Below are 19,358 nucleotides of genomic sequence, written 5' to 3'. Positions count from 1 at the left end.
TGCTGGTAGTTTGAGATATAAGAGGAGGACAGTATTAATCAAGACAGAAGACCTGTACAGTATGAAAGGTTAGTGCCCTGCCTCTGACTCTACTGGATACAAAATAATGTAAGCACTGGAAGACCCTGGGTCAAGTCACATATCAAGAATGGTAGAATTTGGTATTTCAGACTTATAAATATGATACCTTTCTGGCTAAAAAGTCATGTCGCTATATCACTTATAAGGAGAAGTGGTCTTTGTTATTGTCCTACTTTAGAGATGCTTGATGAGAAGTGTTTTTCTTTTTTTCTTTTCTTCCTCTCCACTCTTTCTCTCTTCTGTCCTTTACATGATTTTTACAATTTGTATGCTGTTGTACTGTTACACTGAATTGTCTCCTGTTATTCTCTTTTAAATTTAATAAAAATACTACAACCAGGAAACCTCTCTCATAAAATGGAGCAGTAATCTGCATGTCCTCCACCCATCTCCTGGCAATGCAAACAGGCCCAACCACACTTTCACCACAAAAACATTGTGTATCACGCATGAATGTTACAACTTGGCTGCACAATTCAAACATGGAAGTACAATTCTGGATTTCTAAGGTCACAGACATAGCAGTCTGATTTCAGCTATCCACACTGAATATTTACGGTGCTATTTACACATATATTTAGCCTACAACACAAATTAATCTGCATATTTTAATTACCCTAGAAACCAAAATAATTTGTGCACCTGAAGAACCAATTTGCATATCACATTCAATTAAAAACAAGTTCATATCTTAGCCCCTTTCCTGGCACTGCTCTCACATTGTTCTTTTAACCAACACGCTGTGCATGAAAACTAAAGCACAGGAAAAAGCAAAAAAAAAAGTATTTTTAGCATGCTGCTTGATCAAACCTCTACTCTGGAAAAGGCATGATTGTCTAATTTTACTTTTTGTGCCATACATACATTATGAATAACAATTAGTAATTTTAATCAGATTTTAAAATTATATTCTGTAAACTAACCTACTTCAAAGATAATATAAATAGTACTTATCATAACTAAATTATATTTTATGAACATGCTTATCGATCGACAGCAGTTATCCGCCCCTGTAGGTGGTTTACATGCACATTGAGCACACACACACAGTGATGCCCTTCCCTTGAGTGCAAGGACAAAGAAAGTGGTCAATGAATACAGAGTTTTGAAGGATGGAGTAGAGCTGAGTGAGGAGTCTGGACACAAATGCAAGGCACAGAGGAGAGGAACAGAAAGTGAAACAAAAAGTAAATAGTGGAACATATTCCTACAATCTTGAGGAATAACATCCGGATTCTAAATATGGTGCAGAGATTTTGGCACTGAAATGTGTGTGCGGATCAAAGATCTGTGCATAAATACTTACTGTATTTTTCGGACTAAGACGCACTTTTTCCCCCGAAATTTGGGAGGAAAACGTGGGTGCGTCTTATAGTCCAAATGTAGCGAATTTACCAAGCTGAGGTCGTTGATACTGAGCACCACCACGGCCAGGTTATCCAGCTGCGCCATCCTCCTCTGCCTGTCCAAGAGTTTACTGTGCTTTATTTTTTAATCCTCCTCTCAAGAGGACAGGTTAAAGTTTTAGTAGTCTCATGTTTGTGTTTCCACGTTTAGCCCCGGGTTCAAAGGCCGCCTGTGAAGCGATAGGCCGTGACCAGCCCACCTCTACTCCCCCCACTGTGAGCCCGGAGGCCACTAATGGAAGCAGGTAGGCGGGAAAGGAGCTAAGTTCCAAGTTGGGCGGGTAGGTATTGGTATAGCAAGACTGTTTGGAAAGTGGGGCTGTTTACAATAAATTACGCACAAGGGGAAGGAGTGAGGCCTCTGAAATGTTTGAGCAGTCCTGTGCAGGAGTCTGCGGTAACCTCGTGTCCCAGCTAAAATGCACCAGTTTAGCACACACGCAGTCAGTAAGCCGCAGCTCTTAGGATTCAGGAAGCCTTAGCCAGTGAGGGACAGATTGATTATTCCACTTGTCACTTTTCCTAACGGCATCGATTAACTTCCAGGAACTGCATTAAGCGCCACTTCGTAGCCTTCACTGGGGCTCGTGTTTCCTTTTGTTATTATAAATTCCGAGCATATGAGTGACTTGAGTATTTCTCTCTCAACAATGTTTTGGAATATTACCGTGAATGTAGGCGGAGCAGAAGCACAGCAGTGGTTATTGTTACAGAATAAACAGCTCCTCCCCCTTGAATTCAAGTTAACCCTTAATGACCAGCCAGCAGAGCCACACAGGTTGTGCAAAACTGCTGTCCCCATACAAGAGTGTTGCACAACCTGTGGTCCTCCAGCAGATCTCCGCCACACTTTTTACATCGAAATTTTTTTTCCTATTTTCCTCCTCTAAAACCTAGGTGCATCTTATAGTCCGAAAAATACGGTAGCTGATGGGCCAATTAAGGAGAAATATCCACCTGATCATTTTCTTTAGTCGACACTGTTCCACGGTGACTAGCATCCACTGAGGAGGATCCAGAGGAACCCCTCTTGAAAAGGTTCACTGGACTGTCCTACTAGGCCAGACTGATACTCACGCCCTAGGCGTCAGCAGGAGAGGATGATGGAAGTCTCAAGAGGCCGGCACCCACCAGTACAACAGGGCCCATGGTAGAGGGAGTATGTGAGCCCTCGTCCACAGCACCAACTCCAGAGTTCCAGTCATGGAGCTCAGGAGCTGAAATAGTCCCAGACTGGTCTATGGAAGCTCACACAACCGGCACCTCTCTGCCTGCTTCTCCACACGCTCCTCCAGTAGGAAAACCATCCTCCGGCTCATGTTGAAGCAGACTCCCAAGTACTCCAAAACCTGAGACGGAGATAGGTGGCTCTTGGATCGATTCACAACCCAGCCCAGAGACTCCAAAAGAGATGGCCTGAGCGGTGGCCTGACTGGCCTCCGCCAAGAAATCCACTCAAATCAGCTAGTTGTCCAGGTGCTGAAGATGCACAGCCACCACCATCACTTTGGAGAACATGCACGGTGCCATAGCCAGGCTAAAAGGCAAGGCCCAAAATTGAAAATACTGCCTCAGAACACAGAAGCACAGATTATCTCCTGTGATGAACCACAGTGGGAATGGGGAAATAAGCCTCCATGAGGTCAAGGGAAGTCAAAAATTCCCCTGGCCGCACCGACATGATAGCCAAGCACAGAGCTTCCATCCAAAACAACTGGACTCTGAGGCAAGCGTGGACCCCTTTGGAGGTCCAAGATGGGTCAGAAACAGCCACTCTTCTTCAGGACCATGAAATACCTGTCCAGGCCACTCTCTGCTAGTAGGACAGGTTCCACCACTTCCATATTGCAGAGATATTGAAGGGTAATAATGACAGCCTAGTGCTTTAGAGCCGAGCTGCAAGGAGAAGTCACACAGGTTTCCGGAACTGGCCAGGCGAACTCCATGGAGTATCCCCTCTCAACCCCACTGATCTGAGGTGATGCAGAACCACTCATCGTGGGAGACAGCCTGCCTCCCACTGGAAACAATGAGGAACCCGGCGTACCTTCATTAAGTAGGCCGAGCAGCTGCAGTCTCACCCGTGGGACCCAAGGGCCTGGCTCGCTTGGGGCCTCAAAAGGACCTGCTAGAAGGGTCTACTCTGCCCCTCCTGCCTGGGCTGAAGAGGACTAAGCAAACCTGAAGTGGCCTGCCCCCTTGAGGCCAAGGATCGTTGTGCAACCTTGCAGGAGATCAGGAAGACAGATAGCCATGCCTTCCCCATATCTTTTACCAAATTCAACTCATCTCCAAAGGGCAAGCACCTCCTAGAGAGCAGCTGACTCAAAAGCTTTTTGGAAGCTGCATCCGCACCCAGTGGCAAAGCCATAACTAACAGCAACCCTCGAGAATGCCACTGAGCGGGAAGCCTGAAGGACCAGATCATATGGGACATATTCCCCAAACGACCGACCCGGACTCCAGGCAAGAAGTCTCCAGGAACTCTGACAACCGCTGGAACGAAGGCAGCATGGAGCTACATAACTGCCACAAATAACAGCCTGAAAGCTGGGGCTCCCACTGAAAAAGCCAGGCGGAGCTGCTGCTCCACATACTTTTCATGGAGCTCCCTAAAAGCTAAGCCCCCCTGAACAGATTCAGCAGTCACGTGACCACCGTAACTTGGGCGTCCACCTTCAGGAAGGCCCATTTCTCCACCTCCTCAGCAAAAGCATAGAGATGAGCAAGAGCCCTAGGAACCCTGAGGGGACCATCCAGGGATTCCCACTCTGCCATCAAGCATAAGAGGGCCTTATGGAGCAAGAAATGCTTTGGGGCCCCAAGGGGGTCCACTGCAGGAGGCTTAAGCATAGCCAAGTTCCCCACAACCTTGTGTAAGAGAAAAAAAACGGACCAGAACTCAAGTGGATCGCTCCTCCACAGCCTCCTGACAGGGAGAGTCCTTAGAACCAGAGTCCATGGAGGACTGGGAGCCCAAGTCCTCAGAGTCCTCCTCCACTCTCTCCAAAGAACTCAGACACCCCAGAATGACCAGATACATTCTATAATGCGATCGGAAATGGATAACCTGCTGGCCGGTCCTCCACCTGCACAGTTTAGACTAAATTCAGTAAATGGCGATCATTGTTCTATAAATGGTGCTCCGAGTTGGATGCCATTTACCAGCAAGAGCCTAGCTGCCGGAATCAGCACCAGGATTTACACCAACTAAAACCTGGTCCCTCAAATTCTCTAACACTGTGTGCATCTTTAGTGAACACCCAATTACTGGCGCTGATAGGCTCATTATTCAATTAAATTGCATGAATTGGGCACACACCCAAATTTGCGCTCACAGTTAAGCACCATTTATAGAACTCCCCTGTTTGAGTCAAAGGCATTCAGCATTCTCTGTTTTTTTTTTTTAAGGCCCTATGCTTTGTAAGTCTTCCATGGGATTCACTATTAGAGACCAATTATAAGAAATTAAGTCTGGGCCTAAGACTTATTTTGGAAAGGCTCATTTTTGATGCAATGTATATTTATTCATTTTTTATTTCTTCTTCAAACTGTTTTGATGTATAAGGCAGAAGTTCTTGGCATAGGGCAGTTTTCCTAACCACTCTTCATATCTTTCTTTAGCTATTTCTATTCTCCTTCTTTTTCTCTATTAATGTGATATTTCATGCAAATCTTTTTTTTTTTTAATTGTAAACAACTCTTCTTACAAGTCTAGCATTACAATTAAATACAACTCACATTCAGTGCGAGTATGAATAAAGCAAGCATAAATGTAAAATCCAAGTCCTTCTGCTGCGTCTTTCATCCTTGCAACACTCATTTAACAAGGTTTCCTCTCATTTTGTTAGCTTAGCTGTTGGTCTGGCACAGGTACAATATGTTCATCAGCTGTGGCAGGTGAACAACTGAAATGATTTTTCCCTAGATTAAACTGCGTTGCCACAAGTGCATTCTGTTAGCCAAGCCAAACAAACTTCAAAGAGCAAACTTAAAAAAAAAAAAAAAGTAAACTCTTTACAAACTTAAGCATGGCATTTCAAATAACCTGCCACACAGGAGGTGACCTTTACTCATCCTTGCAAGCCGGCCCCCATCCTCTGCACAACCCTCCAGACTATATCAGGACTGTAACGGCAAAAAGGAAAGCGATACCGAGTTAAGGAAACCACACTGGGGGCCTGTCTGCTCTCAGAGGCTGAGGTTTGACAAGACTGCTTCAGAAGAAGGAATCATGAGTTAATCAGCTGCCAGTATTAATATACTTTTTTTTAGTCTTAAACATGGCGCTTGAAACATAACACACAGAATCCAGAGCTTTACCCCACCCCCAGGCTCTAATTATATGTTATTATAAAGTTTGAGGCATGAGTATACAGTAATTCCAAAAACTGATAGGCCTTGATGCTGTGGAGAAGCCACTTACCAGAAGCAGAATCAACCCGTCACCCAAACAGATACCAGGAAGTTCAAACACTACAAAAAGCCAGTAAAATCAGTATAAACCATTGCTCATACATATCCTTGCCTTGGCACATTGTCTGTCACATTTATTTGTTAGGACAGTGGTTCCCAAACCTGGTCCTGGAGGTACCCCCCAGCCAGTCAGGTTTTCAGGATTCCCACAATGAATATTCATGAGAGAGATTTGCAAGCAGTAGAGGCAATGGGTATTCTGAAAACCTGACTGGCTGGGGTGCCTCCAGGACTAGGTTTGGGAACCACTGTGTTAGGATGTTTTCTGTCCATAAAGCTACACAGGAAAAGTGTACCCTTTAGTCCTGCGAGAATTCTGCACATGGACCAGAAGGCGACAGCTGCAATCACATGGCTTGTTCCAATGCTGATCAGCACAAGAAGAGGAGGAACATAGCTGAATGTTGGCCCTCATCGTCAAGTCCATCTGATGAAGTTCAACTTCAGGGCTGCATGGTGTTCTGTGCAGCACAGCAGAGCAGAAAGAGGATGCAACCCAAAGTGCAGCTATTCTCCTCCTCTACAGGCTCAGGAACAGAACGGAAATAAGGTGAGGCAAGAGCATGTCAGGGTCTGCATGTATGCAAACATGTGCCCTGGGTGGAAGGGGTTCGAGATCTATAAATGCAAAAATATTAGACACTAAAGCCCGGATTCAGTAAACAGCATCCAAATTTGGGCGCTGGAAAAAAAAATCAGCATGAAGTGCTATTCTATAAAGAACGCTCCAAGCTGATAGAGCATAGAGCCCATTCCCGCACCCCAATTTGGGTAACAGTATTTATGCCAGCTGAAACCTGCTGTAAATGCCGGTGCTCTACTCTTGGCATTTGGGCACAGGAAAGGCGGTATTCTATAACTCCACGTGCAAATTTTTGGAACATGCCCCCGTTCGAGTTGCAAGCTAGGGGATTATAGAGTAATGCACAGGAAGATGTGCACGCAAAATCTAATTAATGCCAATTAACTGCATTAATTGATTGCTAGTTAATGGCTTGTTAGCTAATTTGCGCATCTTCAATCCAAAAAACAACATTTTGCAGTCCAAATTCAGATGCCACATATAGAATCTGGGGGTAAATTCTTGTTCTAAATTAACTTTGAGGAGCCTGAGGTGTTGCTAATTATAATGCAATTAAGATCAGTCCAATAGCATCCCTCCCAGAATGGTATAAAATGCATAATTAGACATACTTTTGAACATTAAACACTGCCTTCATTATTTATATACACACAAAACAACTTCCAAATACCATTTAGCCTAGTAAATAAAGCTACTTGAAAACTGCCTACCCTCTCTGCGGATTAAAATAGGTGCAGATGAATGGTTCTGAATGGTTTTTGGAGTGTCTGTGGCTATCAAAACCAACTGTTTTCCTTTGAATGCCATGTCTCTGCACCTCTGTCCCCCACCCAAGAAGCTGCTGCCCCAGGGGACTACCCTAGTCTGTTAATATGGCCCTGTATGGGTGTGCATGCCAGGATGGCATTTGAGAGCACACTGAAGGAGTGTTTGCACTGGAATAGTGGGGAAGGAAGTGGATTTCAGAAAGAGATAGCTGGGGGATGGTGAGAGAATTAAAGGTCTTGCTGTCGTATAAGCCTGGGGGGGGGGGGGTTCAAGTTAAGTTGGAGAGTGAGACTGCTAGGAGGGGGTAGTAAGCCAGGCCTTCTACACAACATAAGCTACCAAAATAAATGCTAAACATTTTGCTGAATCAAAATTAAAAACAAGACACTGTGCACCTAATTCTCTCAGGAGTAACCATTATTGATTCTATTCAAGGCTAGAAGGGGAGGGAAGCACATGCCAGACTGCCCAGGCTCCTAAGACCCCTAAATTTTAGCATCTGACACTAGGCAGAGGAATCAGAGCTTATTTATTCATCAGAAATGCTTGGTAAGCCATCAGAAGAAGGATATGGTAAGAAAGGGGAGAGCAAAACAGAGAAAAAGGAAATAAACTATTAATATTTCTCTAGCTGGTACCTAAGCTAAGCTTTCTAAAACCTTTTCCACCTTGGTCATGGTGATGCATGCATTCTTTAATTCAGCACTTTCGCTGGGCTCACAATGCAATACTGGGTCTAGGCATACCGTAAGAACATAAGAGTAGCCATACTGGATCTGACCAATTGGCCATCCAAGTCCAGTATCCTGTTTCCAACAGAGGCCAAGTTAAATTTGGCAGAAACCCAAATCGTGGCAATACTCCATGCTACAAATCCCAGGGCAAGCAGTTGCTTCCCCATGTCTGACTCAATAGCAGACTATGGACTTTTCCTCCAGGAACTTGTCCAAACCTTTTTTAAACCCAGATACACTAACCACCATTACCACATCCTAAGAGGGATAAACACACAGAAATCTTGTTTAGAAGGAATCAATCTGAAGAAGCTTCGCAGAAACTAAGTGGCAACACTGGTAATGGAAGCAAAGCCAGTGTAGGCAGATTTCTACGGTCTGTGTCCTGATCGTGGCCTGGATAGATATGGATGGGCAGAACTGTAACTTTTCAAGGGCTTCAATGACATCTCAGTGCCGGGCAGACCTCTGCAGTCTATGCCCTGAAAATAGCATGAACAAATCAAGATCAGGTATACATACAGTGCTGGTAAATGTTTAACAACAGGCTCTCTCCCCGGTCCCCCTCTGCACCCCCCCCCCCAAATTGCAGAGCTGGCTATAGCCAGGGAGAGAGCCTGGGGGGGGGGGGGGGGGGGTGGCAATGCATTACTCCAGGGAAAAAAATTAAATGATCCCAGGTTCCAATCTAATTCATGTTTAATGTGCGATAAAATGCCATAAATAAGTAAATAAATATAAACTTTTAATGTTAAGCACCTGATTCTCAAAGTGAACATATTCCAAACACTATAATGAAAATAAAATGTTGCCTGGTGACTGTTTTTCTGATCATGCTGGCCCAGTATTCGATTCTGCTGCTATCTGTCCTCTTAACTCCGTTTCCAGGGCTTCCTTTCCATTTATTTCTTTCCTTTCCGCCTTTCTTCTTCATTTCTGTTCCTCCGCAGACTTGACTGTCCAGTGGATCCAGCTTCTGCCTATTTCCTTCATCCATGTGCAGTTTTTCTCCTCTCTTCCTTTTCCCTCATCTCATCTCCTTCCTCACTCTTCCCTCCCCTCCAGCCATGTCCAGCATTTCTTCTCTCTCCCCTGCCCTCCATCCACCCATGTCCAACAACCCTTCTCTCCCCCTGCCCTCCATCCACCCATGTCCAGCAGAGACCCTTCTCTCCCCCTGCCCTCCATCCACCCATGTCCAGCGACTCCCTTTTCTCCCCTGCCACCCCCTCCTGAGTTGTTCATCAAATTCTTCGGGGCAGGCACTCTTGCCTGCCCGCTGCCGGCGCTGACTCTCCCCCGCTGCCAGGTCGCTATTCAGCAGAAGTCTCGCGAGGCTGCCTCTGGAAGTCTCGGTGGCCATTTTTAAAGAGCGAACCGGCAGCGAAGGAGGGTCAGCGCCGGCAGCCCGAAGAATTTGATGGACAAGGCGACTCAGGTGAGGGACCGGATCCGGAGGGAGGGAGGGAGGGAGGAGAGCCGGCTCGCACGTAGTAACAACCGGCTCGCAAGTCGGAGCAAAATTTAACAACCGGCTCTTGCGAGCCGGTGCGAGCCAGCTCCAGCACACCACTGTATACATATGTTATATCACTTCATACCTTAAAGTAATGAGTTTTTCTTCTCGGGCAGACTAGATGGACTGGACAGATTTTTATCTGCCATCATCTACTATGTTACTTAAGTGGGTTGTGGTCGTTTCATACCACAAAAGGCTTGTATATCAGATACTCCCGAAATTTCTCAGCAACGGCCCATTTCAGGGTGTCCCATTTAAATGTGCTTTGTTATCATTTCTTTCTGATTTTCTCAATCCTCTGTTGGCATAAGCAACCACTCTCTCAACCCCGGCTTAGAATTGCTCCCAAGCCATGATAACCTGCATCGGTTGTCAGCACAAACAGGTTATTGAATTCAGGAAACACTAGAATTGGAAATGAAGTCAGCTTTTCTCGCAGCTTATCAAAGGCCTCCTGACATTCAGGAGTCCAGTTGAGAGGGTTCTCTACCTTTGACTTCTCTGTTTTTCCAGTTAATTGGTGAAGCGGCGAAACAATTTCAGCAAATTTTGGGGCGAGGTATTGGTAAAAGCTCATGAATCCCAGGAAACGTCTTACTTCTATCTAGGATGTTAGGCCTTTCAAAGTCTAACTCTTGTATCTTTTCTTTGTCAGTAGATACTCCCTCCTCTGATACCACATATCCAAGGAATTTTAGGCTCTTACATAGTAACTTGCATTTCACTGGTTTCAGCTTTAACCCATATTGTCAGTCAGTCTGGTGAACACCTTATCCAAACCCTGCAGATGCTGTTCAAAAGTTGAAACATATACTAGGACATCATCCAGATAGAGCAGTAGTATTTCGAAATACATAGAGAGACATAATCGAAAGGGGGCTCCAGCAAGGGGAACAAGATGGACGTCCATCTTTCATTTCGATAATACGGTCGGGGACGCCCAAATCAGCAAATTTAGGTCAACCTTAGAGATGGTCGTCCCCAGGACTTGGTCGTTTCTGATTTTCAGCGATAATGATAAGCGAGGACATCCATCTCAGAAACCAAATCCAAGCCATTTGGTCGTGGGAGGAGCCAGCATTCGTAGTGCACTGGTCCCCCTGACATGCCAGGACACCAACCGGGCACCCTAGGGGGCACTGCAGTGGACTTCACAAATTGCTCCCAGGTACATAGCTCCCTTACCTTCAGCCAGATGCACTAATTGAACGGAAAAAGCCCTTCCCTTACCGATCCCTTAGCGATTCGGAAAGGAACGGGGCATGCATGAAGGAAATTGCATGCAAATGAGCTGCTCGCTGTTAGCTCATTTGCACACGATTTCCTTCCTAAGGAGGGGAAGCCAGTGCACAGCAGCCAAGCATTATGCGTGGCTGCTCTGTGCATGCCAAAGACAGCTTCATACATGCAGACAAGCTGTGTGTAAAATAGCCGTCTAAAACCTTAAATTACCGTCTACAACATTAGAAAAACACAAGTCCAGGTGAAAACGTCCCAAGCGTTCGTCAGGAACTTTTTTTTTTTTTTTTTTTTTTTTTTTTTTTAAGAGTATGGGTGAAGGATGTCCTTCGCTATGCCTCCGTCCCTGTGACGGCAGTTGAGGACGTCCAAAATGTGGATGTTTCTGTGAGAATGACGTCCATGCCTTTGCTATGCCTCCGACATCCCCTTTATTTATTTGGATTTTGGATCACAAGTAGCAGCAGTGGGATTTAAACCGGCCACCTCTGGATTGCAAGACCAGTATCCTAACCACTAAGCCACTCCTCCACTCCACTCCCTTGAAATTTGGCCGTCCCTGTGGGGTTGGGGGGGGGGGGCAGTTCAGGACGTCCAAAATGTTTGAAAGAACGTCCACGCCTTCGCTATGCCTCTGCTGACACATACATATCTCCTCCCCCCAGGGACCTGCATATTGCTGCGATGGACCTGAGTATGACATTTCAGGCTGGCAAAAAAAGTTTTTAAAGTTGTTTTTTTTCAGGGTGGGAGGGGGTTAGTCACCACTGGGGAAGTCAGGAGAGGTCATCCCCAATTCCCTCAGGTGGTCATCTGGTCAGTTCGGGCACCTTTTTGAGGCTTGGTCATAAGAAAAAAAACGGACCAAGTAAAGTCGCCCGAGTGCTCCTCAGGGACGCCCTTCTTTTTTCCATTATCACTCGAGGACGCCCATCTGTTAGGTACGCCCCAGTCCCACCTTTGCTACGCGTCCGATACACCCCCAGGAACTTTGGTCGTCCCCGCAACGGGAAGCAGTTGGGGATGCCCAAAATCGGCTTTCAATTATGCCGATTTGGGCCACCCTGAGAGAAGGATGCCCATCTCCCAATTTGTGTCGAAAGATGGGCGCCCTTCTCTTTCAAAAATAAGCCTGCTATTCTCCCAGCACCATCTCCATCAAACTCAACAAGCTTGTTGGGGCACTACACAGGCCAAAGGGAATTCGTGACCATTCGAAAAAGCCAAACAGAATTGTGACTGCTGTTTTTTTCCATATCTCGAGGATGCATCCTCATCTGAAAATACCCCATGATGAGGTCCAAAGATGTAAGCCACTTTGAGCTTCCCAACGCATTCAGAGAGTCATTGATCCAGGGCAATGGATATGCGTCTTTGATTGTTACAGTACTGAGCTTCCTGTAATCCACACAGAAGCGCAGACTCCCACCCTTTTTCTTTATAACTGCAGGTGAAGCTCATGGACTGCAGCTTTTCCTCAGAATGCCCAGATCAACTTAAAACTGATCAAAAATGTGTGGTGACACTCTCTGATAGGGTTAATAGATGCCACCTCTCCGGTGGTTGGGTCACAACCACAGCCCTGTTCCTGATCCTAGCCTCATGCTTGCTGCTCTGCTGGGGAGGAAGAAAATGAAAGTGTAGTGTTGGCAACACTCAAGGCTCTGTGCAGCTCTCAGGAAATGGCTCAAAATGACAGTGAAACAGAGCCAGGACTCTGCTGACATTGTTCCTGTCTACCACAAGCCCCACAATAAAAATAAATAAACAAACTGAGGAAGGGCAAGCCCTTATGAGCGTGTTTTCCTTATATCTGATCCCAAGAAATAATGTTTGACACATTTTGCTTTGTTAATGATTCTTTGCAGTGCTGACAGTATTGTCTCTGTGTGCATACTTCGCATATTCAGATTAATTGAAAAAATTCTTTTGCTCCTGCCTCCCACAGGCCCCACAATAAAAATAAACTGAGGAAGAGCAAGGCCTTATAAGAGTGTTTTCATTATATCTGATCCCAAGAAATAATGTTTGACACATTTTGCTTTGTTACTAATGATTCTTTGCAGTGCTGACAGTATTGTCTCTCAGTGTGCATTCTTCACATATGCAGACTCACTGAAAAAATTATTTTGCCTACACATGAATGTAACATCTATTTGGCTAGATCTTGAGGCTCCCGAGGAAGGCTTTAACACAGATCTGTGCCCAGTCTGAATCTACAGGCTTAGTTTTATGTTGCACATACTTATTTTATGGTATACTGCATGAGTCTGGACCTATTAACTTACTACAGTGGTTCCCAAACCTGAGCCTGGAGGCTCTCCAGCCAGGCAGGTTTTCAGGATACCCACAATGAATATTCAAGAGAGAGATTTGCATGCACTGCGCCTCCAGTACAAGCAAATCTGGTCTGCATGCAAGTCTGGTAACTCAGTGCCAGTGAGCTGTGCTCCTCTATGTAATAAAGACGCTGGAGGATTATTATGTTTGAGACAAAGTTTTAGTGACGTCTTTTCCTGCCCAAGAGCTTTAAAGAACCACGTGCTAGTTAGGTCCAGTTTTGAAAGTTCTCAGTGTTCATGTCTTTCTTTACCATTAGCAGCCACACCCGAGTCCCTAAAGCAGCCGCTACAAAGCCCGAAGCGTCGGGAATATAGGGGAGTTGCAGGAAGCAGTTTTCAGTATTCACAGTGAGACACTGGTCCTAGCTTTTACAGAAGAGCGCTGGTTGTGAGTTTCTCAACCCGGTAGAATCAAGATAAGTGAAAAGTTTACATTTGTTCACTTTGATGTTCTGCAAGTGGTTATGATATTTTGTAAAAGTGAATATTTTGTTTAAGTAAGGACCATAGTAGTCATTTGAATGAAAGACTACAAAGTGTAGGTTGATAGGTATAGAACTGTATGTAGTACATTCACATTACAATATTACATTATATATTTTTTGAGAAGATAATGGGTTCTTAAGTATATGTAATACAAGCTATCACATGGTACTATGAAGACCCAATGAATGAAAAATTTATCCACCTTGTAAAGCAGTCTAGATATTCTAGACCACTACATGGGTGAGTTATATCTATGAAGGTTCTTCTTTCAGCATTAATTTGCAGTTACAGTGGTGGAAATAAGTATTTGATCCCTTGCTGATTTTGTAAGTTTGCCCACTGACAAAGACATGAGCAGCCCATAATTGAAGGGTAGGTTATTGGTAACAGTGAGAGATAGCACATCACAAATTAAATCCGGAAAATCACATTGTGGAAAGTATATGAATTTATTTGCATTCTGCAGAGGGAAATAAGTATTTGATCCCCCACCAACCAGTAAGAGATCTGGCCCCTACAGACCAGGTAGATGCTCCAAATCAACTCGTTACCTGCATGACAGACAGCTGTCGGCAATGGTCACCTGTATGAAAGACACCTGTCCACAGACTCAGTGAATCAGTCAGACTCTAACCTCTACAAAATGGCCAAGAGCAAGGAGCTGTCTAAGGATGTCAGGGACAAGATCATACACCTGCACAAGGCTGGAATGGGCTACAAAACCATCAGTAAGACGCTGGGCGAGAAGGAGACAACTGTTGGTGCCATAGTAAGAAAATGGAAGAAGTACAAAATGACTGTCAATCGACAAAGATCTGGGGCTCCACGCAAAATCTCACCTCGTGGGGTATCCTTGATCATGAGGAAGGTTAGAAATCAGCCTACAACTACAAGGGGGGAACTTGTCAATGATCTCAAGGCAGCTGGGACCACTGTCACCACGAAAACCATTGGTAACACATTACGACATAACGGATTGCAATCCTGCAGTGCCCGCAAGGTCCCCCTGCTCCGGAAGGCACATGTGACGGCCCGTCTGAAGTTTGCCAGTGAACACCTGGATGATGCCGAGAGTGATTGGGAGAAGGTGCTGTGGTCAGATGAGACAAAAATTGAGCTCTTTGGCATGAACTCAACTCGCCGTGTTTGGAGGAAGAGAAATGCTGCCTATGACCCAAAGAACACTGTCCCCACTGTCAAGCATGGAGGTGGAAATGTTATGTTTTGGGGGTGTTTCTCTGCTAAGGGCACAGGACTACTTCACCGCATCAATGGGAGAATGGATGGGGCCATGTACCGTACAATTCTGAGTGACAACCTCCTTCCCTCCGCCAGGGCCTTAAAAATGGGTCGTGGCTGGGTCTTCCAGCACGACAATGACCCAAAACATACAGCCAAGGCAACAAAGGAGTGGCTCAGGAAGAAGCACATTAGGGTCATGGAGTGGCCTAGCCAGTCACCAGACCTTAATCCCATTGAAAACTTATGGAGGGAGCTGAAGCTGCGAGTTGCCAAGCGACAGCCCAGAACTCTTAATGATTTAGAGATGATCTGCAAAGAGGAGTGGACCAAAATTCCTCCTGACATGTGTGCAAACCTCATCATCAACTACAGAAGACGTCTGACCGCTGTGCTTGCCAACAAGGGTTTTGCCACCAAGTATTAGGTCTTGTTTGCCAGAGGGATTAAATACTTATTTCCCACAATGTGATTTTCCGGATTTAATTTGTGATGTGCTATCTCTCACTGTTACTAATAACCTACCCTTCAATTATGGGCTGCTCATGTCTTTGTCAGTGGGCAACTTACAAAATCAGCAAGGGATCAAATACTTATTTCCACCACTGTACATGCTGTATGTTTGAGTCATTTGCATGATTCTTTTTCTCCCCGTTTTTTGTACAGTGTGTTTAGTGAGATGCCAGTGGACACTGGGATATTTTTGACATTGTTCAGAATAAAATTGCAACAAACATAAGGAGATTCAAGAAGAAGGACCAACAGATCAAGCACCAGAGGCATGAAATGAGCAAACTAAAATGAGTTAGCACTGCAAATGAATGTCAGATGTTTCCCTTTGACTTGCCGTGGTTGTGCCCCTTTAAGGAATCTCCTAGCACAATGATGGCGAACCTATGGCACGCAAAGCCCTCTTTGTTGGCACACGCGCCGTCACCTCACCCACCGGAAGTTCGTTCCCTCCTCCCTTCAAGTTCCAGGCCCCCCTCCCTCCGAATTTTAAAAGTCATCTATTTTACCTTGTTGGGGTTAGGGCCGCAACAGCGGTAAAAAGCATGCAGGCTCGGCTCGGCACTTAGTTCAGTTTTCTCTTCTCTCTCAGCTCTGGTCCCACCCTTGCAGAAACAGGAAATGACAGCGGGACCAGAGCTGAGAGAGAAAAGAAAACTGAACTAAGCGCCGAGCCGAGCCTGCATGCTTTTTACTGCTGCTGCCGCCCAAACCCCAACAAGGTAATATAGATGACTTTTAAAATTTGGAGGGAGGGGGCCTGGAACTCGAAGGGAGGGAGGGGGACCCTGGAACTCGGAGGCAGATGGAGGGGGGACAGGAGAGGGAGGGGAGAGAGGGAGGGGAGAATGCACTACCTGTTAAATTGCCCTGTTGGCACTTTGCAATAAATAATTAGATTTTGGGTTGCTGTTTGGGCACTCGGTCTCTGAAAGGCTCACCATCACTGTCCTAGCATGACCACAAAGGGGGCAATTCTGTAACTGGGAGCCATAATTTTGGTGGCTACATGCAGTACATTGAGCACTAATTATAAAACAGCAGCTGGACAAGGAGGAAATTCAACAAATGGCACCAAAATTTTGGCACAGAAATACTTGAGAGCTAAGCATTATTCTACAAAAGGGAGCGCACCCTTTATAGAATACCATTCAGGGTGGATCCCGTGCCTAGCTTTTGGGCACTGTACGTACACCTGCTAAAAGTAAGGTGTAAATACCAGTGGCCAACCTAGGGGCACTGCAGGCGAATTCTGTAAATCCACGTGCAACTTTTTGGAATGCCCCTGGCCACACCCCCTTTTCATATACACACAATTGAAGTTGGGCATCATGCTTTATAAAATAGCGCATGACATGCAGGTGCAAATTTTTAAGACTGCCAATTAACATCAATAATTGATTGTTCTGGAGACCGCACCTACAAAAAGATATAAAAAGGATGGAGTCAGTCCAGAAGGCGGCTACAAAGTTAGTAAGGAGTCTTGAACTCAAAAAATATATGGACAGGCTTATGAACATCAACATGGATACCCTGGAAGAGAGGAGTGAGAGAAGAGATGTGATAGAGACGTTTAAATATCTCAAGGGCATTAATGTACAGGAAGTGAGCCTTTTTCAAGTGAAGGATAGCTCTGGAATGAGGGGACATACGATGAAGTTAAGAGGGAATAGGCTTAGAAGTAACCTAAGAAAGTATTTCACAGAAATGGTGGTGGAAGCGTGGAATGGCATCCTGGTGGAGGTTGTGGATTCGAGAACTGTGTCAGAATTTAAAAAGGCATGGGATAAGCATGTGGGATCACTTAGGAAAAGGAAGAGTTAGGGGTTACAGAGGAAGGACCATTTGGCCTTTATCCGATGTCATGTTTCTCTGTTAGCACCAATTATACATGTTTCCGAGTTCATTAGTCAATTTGCGTGTACATCTCTGATGCATGCACAAAGTTGGGTGCGATATATAGTATCCAGGGGTAAGATACCATTTCAGAATAATAGAGTAAACTGGCATCAATATGACTACATAGAAGCATGACGACAGATAAGTCTGCCCATCCTCAGTAACCACTAACTCTTTCTTTCCTAAGGGATCCCACATGCCTGTCCCACACTTTCTTAAACTCTGACACAGTCCCCGTCTCCACTTGGGGACACACATTACACCATGTCAATATAGCAGGAGTAAATGTGCTCCTAAAATTTGGCACTTTAGCACACAAGTTTACAGAATTCTGTAAGTTTTGTGCATATAAATCTTGGCCCATCCATGCTCCTCCCCTGCAAATGCCCCCTTGCATTTATATAAGGAGTGAGTTGCATACGTCATTTATAGATCAAAGCTGAGCACTCGCCTAGCACTTATGAATGCAAGCGTACAGTAGCCTGGTTAAGTGCTAGTATAAATACACAAATGGGGCTAGATATGGAGCCAAAAAAATCGGTACAGAAAAAAAGCTCACTTAAGCGGTATTCTATAAGCTGTGGCTAAAGTTTGGTGCGGTTTATAGAACGCTTAAGCGGAGCGATTGCGTGTCACTTTAGGTGCCATTTGCACCGCCAAAAACTAAATTTGCACACAGAGCGCTGTTATTGTATAATAAACGCATAACTCAAAACCATGCCCCCAACCCACCCCAAAACGCCCATGACCCTCCCATTTCTGCAACTCCTTTAATGGGGCCACCCATAAATTTTAGGTGCGGATCCTGCGCCTAGCTTCATGCAGGTAAGTCCCAATTAAGTCTAATTACTGCCAATAATTGGCTCGTTATTCTATTAAATTGCGTGTGCAAAATCAGGGACATGCCTGAATTTGCACGCACAATTTTTGGCGACTTTTATAGAATCGGGGGATGGCGCTTAAAATGTAGGTGAAAAGAACATACAAGAAGGGAAATTCACCACCTATAGCATAACAACTCACTCAGTTTGGCTTAAATGTAAGTTCCAATGAGGGAGTATGCAGGTATCACACAAGTCTATTCTGAAAGAGACATCAAAAAGGAAGACATGAAGAGGGGCACTAGAAAACTAGACATGAAGGAAGAAGCACCAGGTTTTTCCACTTTGAAGAGTTCATGCAATTTTCTTCCTTTTTACAGATTCTCTGCTACAATTATCTTTGTTTAGCACTTCTATTTATATCAGCCTGTCATCTGCTTTTCTTTGGAAGCTAAGCAGAAAATTGGAGAGTATTGGGTTAGCCAGGGCTGTAAGCAGACAGGCAGAAATAAGAAAGACATGTTCAAAAAGTGCTATTTACTGTTTTGTTATTATTTTGGCATTTATAGAGTGCCCTAAACCAGGGCACTTTACAACAAAATACACTGAAGTAACAAGAAACCCCTAAGGTCAGTGTGTAAACTCTTGGGGCCATTTATGTGAAAGGAGAGTGGAACAGGTGAGACTGTACCTTACAGACACTGTGGAAGTCATTACTGCATGTTAATTGCTGTTTTACCTGGCGATCTAATGCCACCTCTTAATGTGCTCTAATGAAATTTCCTCAGTACTTTGCACTGCTGTAAATATAAAATGCTAATTCCTACCCTGTTTAATTTTTTTTCCTCATTCCGTTCCATCCCACCATTTTTGTTGCCCTTCTCTGTACCTTCTAGTGCTGCTCTTTCTTTTAAAGCAGCACTCGAGATGCAGTCATATCACGGATCAATACTGTGACATCCTTGATTTTATTCTCTATTCCTTTCCACACAATTCCCACTTTGCTCTTTGGGCTATCATGACACAATGAACTTAGGACTTCAAATCTTTGATCCTGGGGAACTGAGGAACTGAGTTCAATTCCCACTTCAGGCACAGGCAGCTCCTTGTGACTCTGGGCAAGTCTCTTAACCCTCCATTGCCCCATGTAAGCCGCATTGAGCCAGCCATGAGTGGGAAAGCTCGGGGTACAAATGTAAAAAAAAAAAAAAAAATCTGGCACACAGTACTTTGTACAATACATGCAGTAAGAATT

General features: G+C 44.9%; 1 protein-coding gene across 5 annotated transcripts in view; it reads right to left on the bottom strand.

Moving 5' to 3' along the window:
- The window catches only part of SEMA4D (semaphorin 4D), a 373,725-nt gene that overhangs the window by 331,804 nt on the left and 22,563 nt on the right, over window positions 1–19,358 (bottom strand). The window lies entirely within an intron of this gene.

This window comes from Microcaecilia unicolor, chromosome 2 (assembly GCF_901765095.1).
Source record: "Microcaecilia unicolor chromosome 2, aMicUni1.1, whole genome shotgun sequence".
Taxonomy (NCBI): Eukaryota; Metazoa; Chordata; class Amphibia; order Gymnophiona; family Siphonopidae; genus Microcaecilia; species Microcaecilia unicolor.
This window is presented reverse-complemented; position numbering and strand designations above follow the sequence as displayed.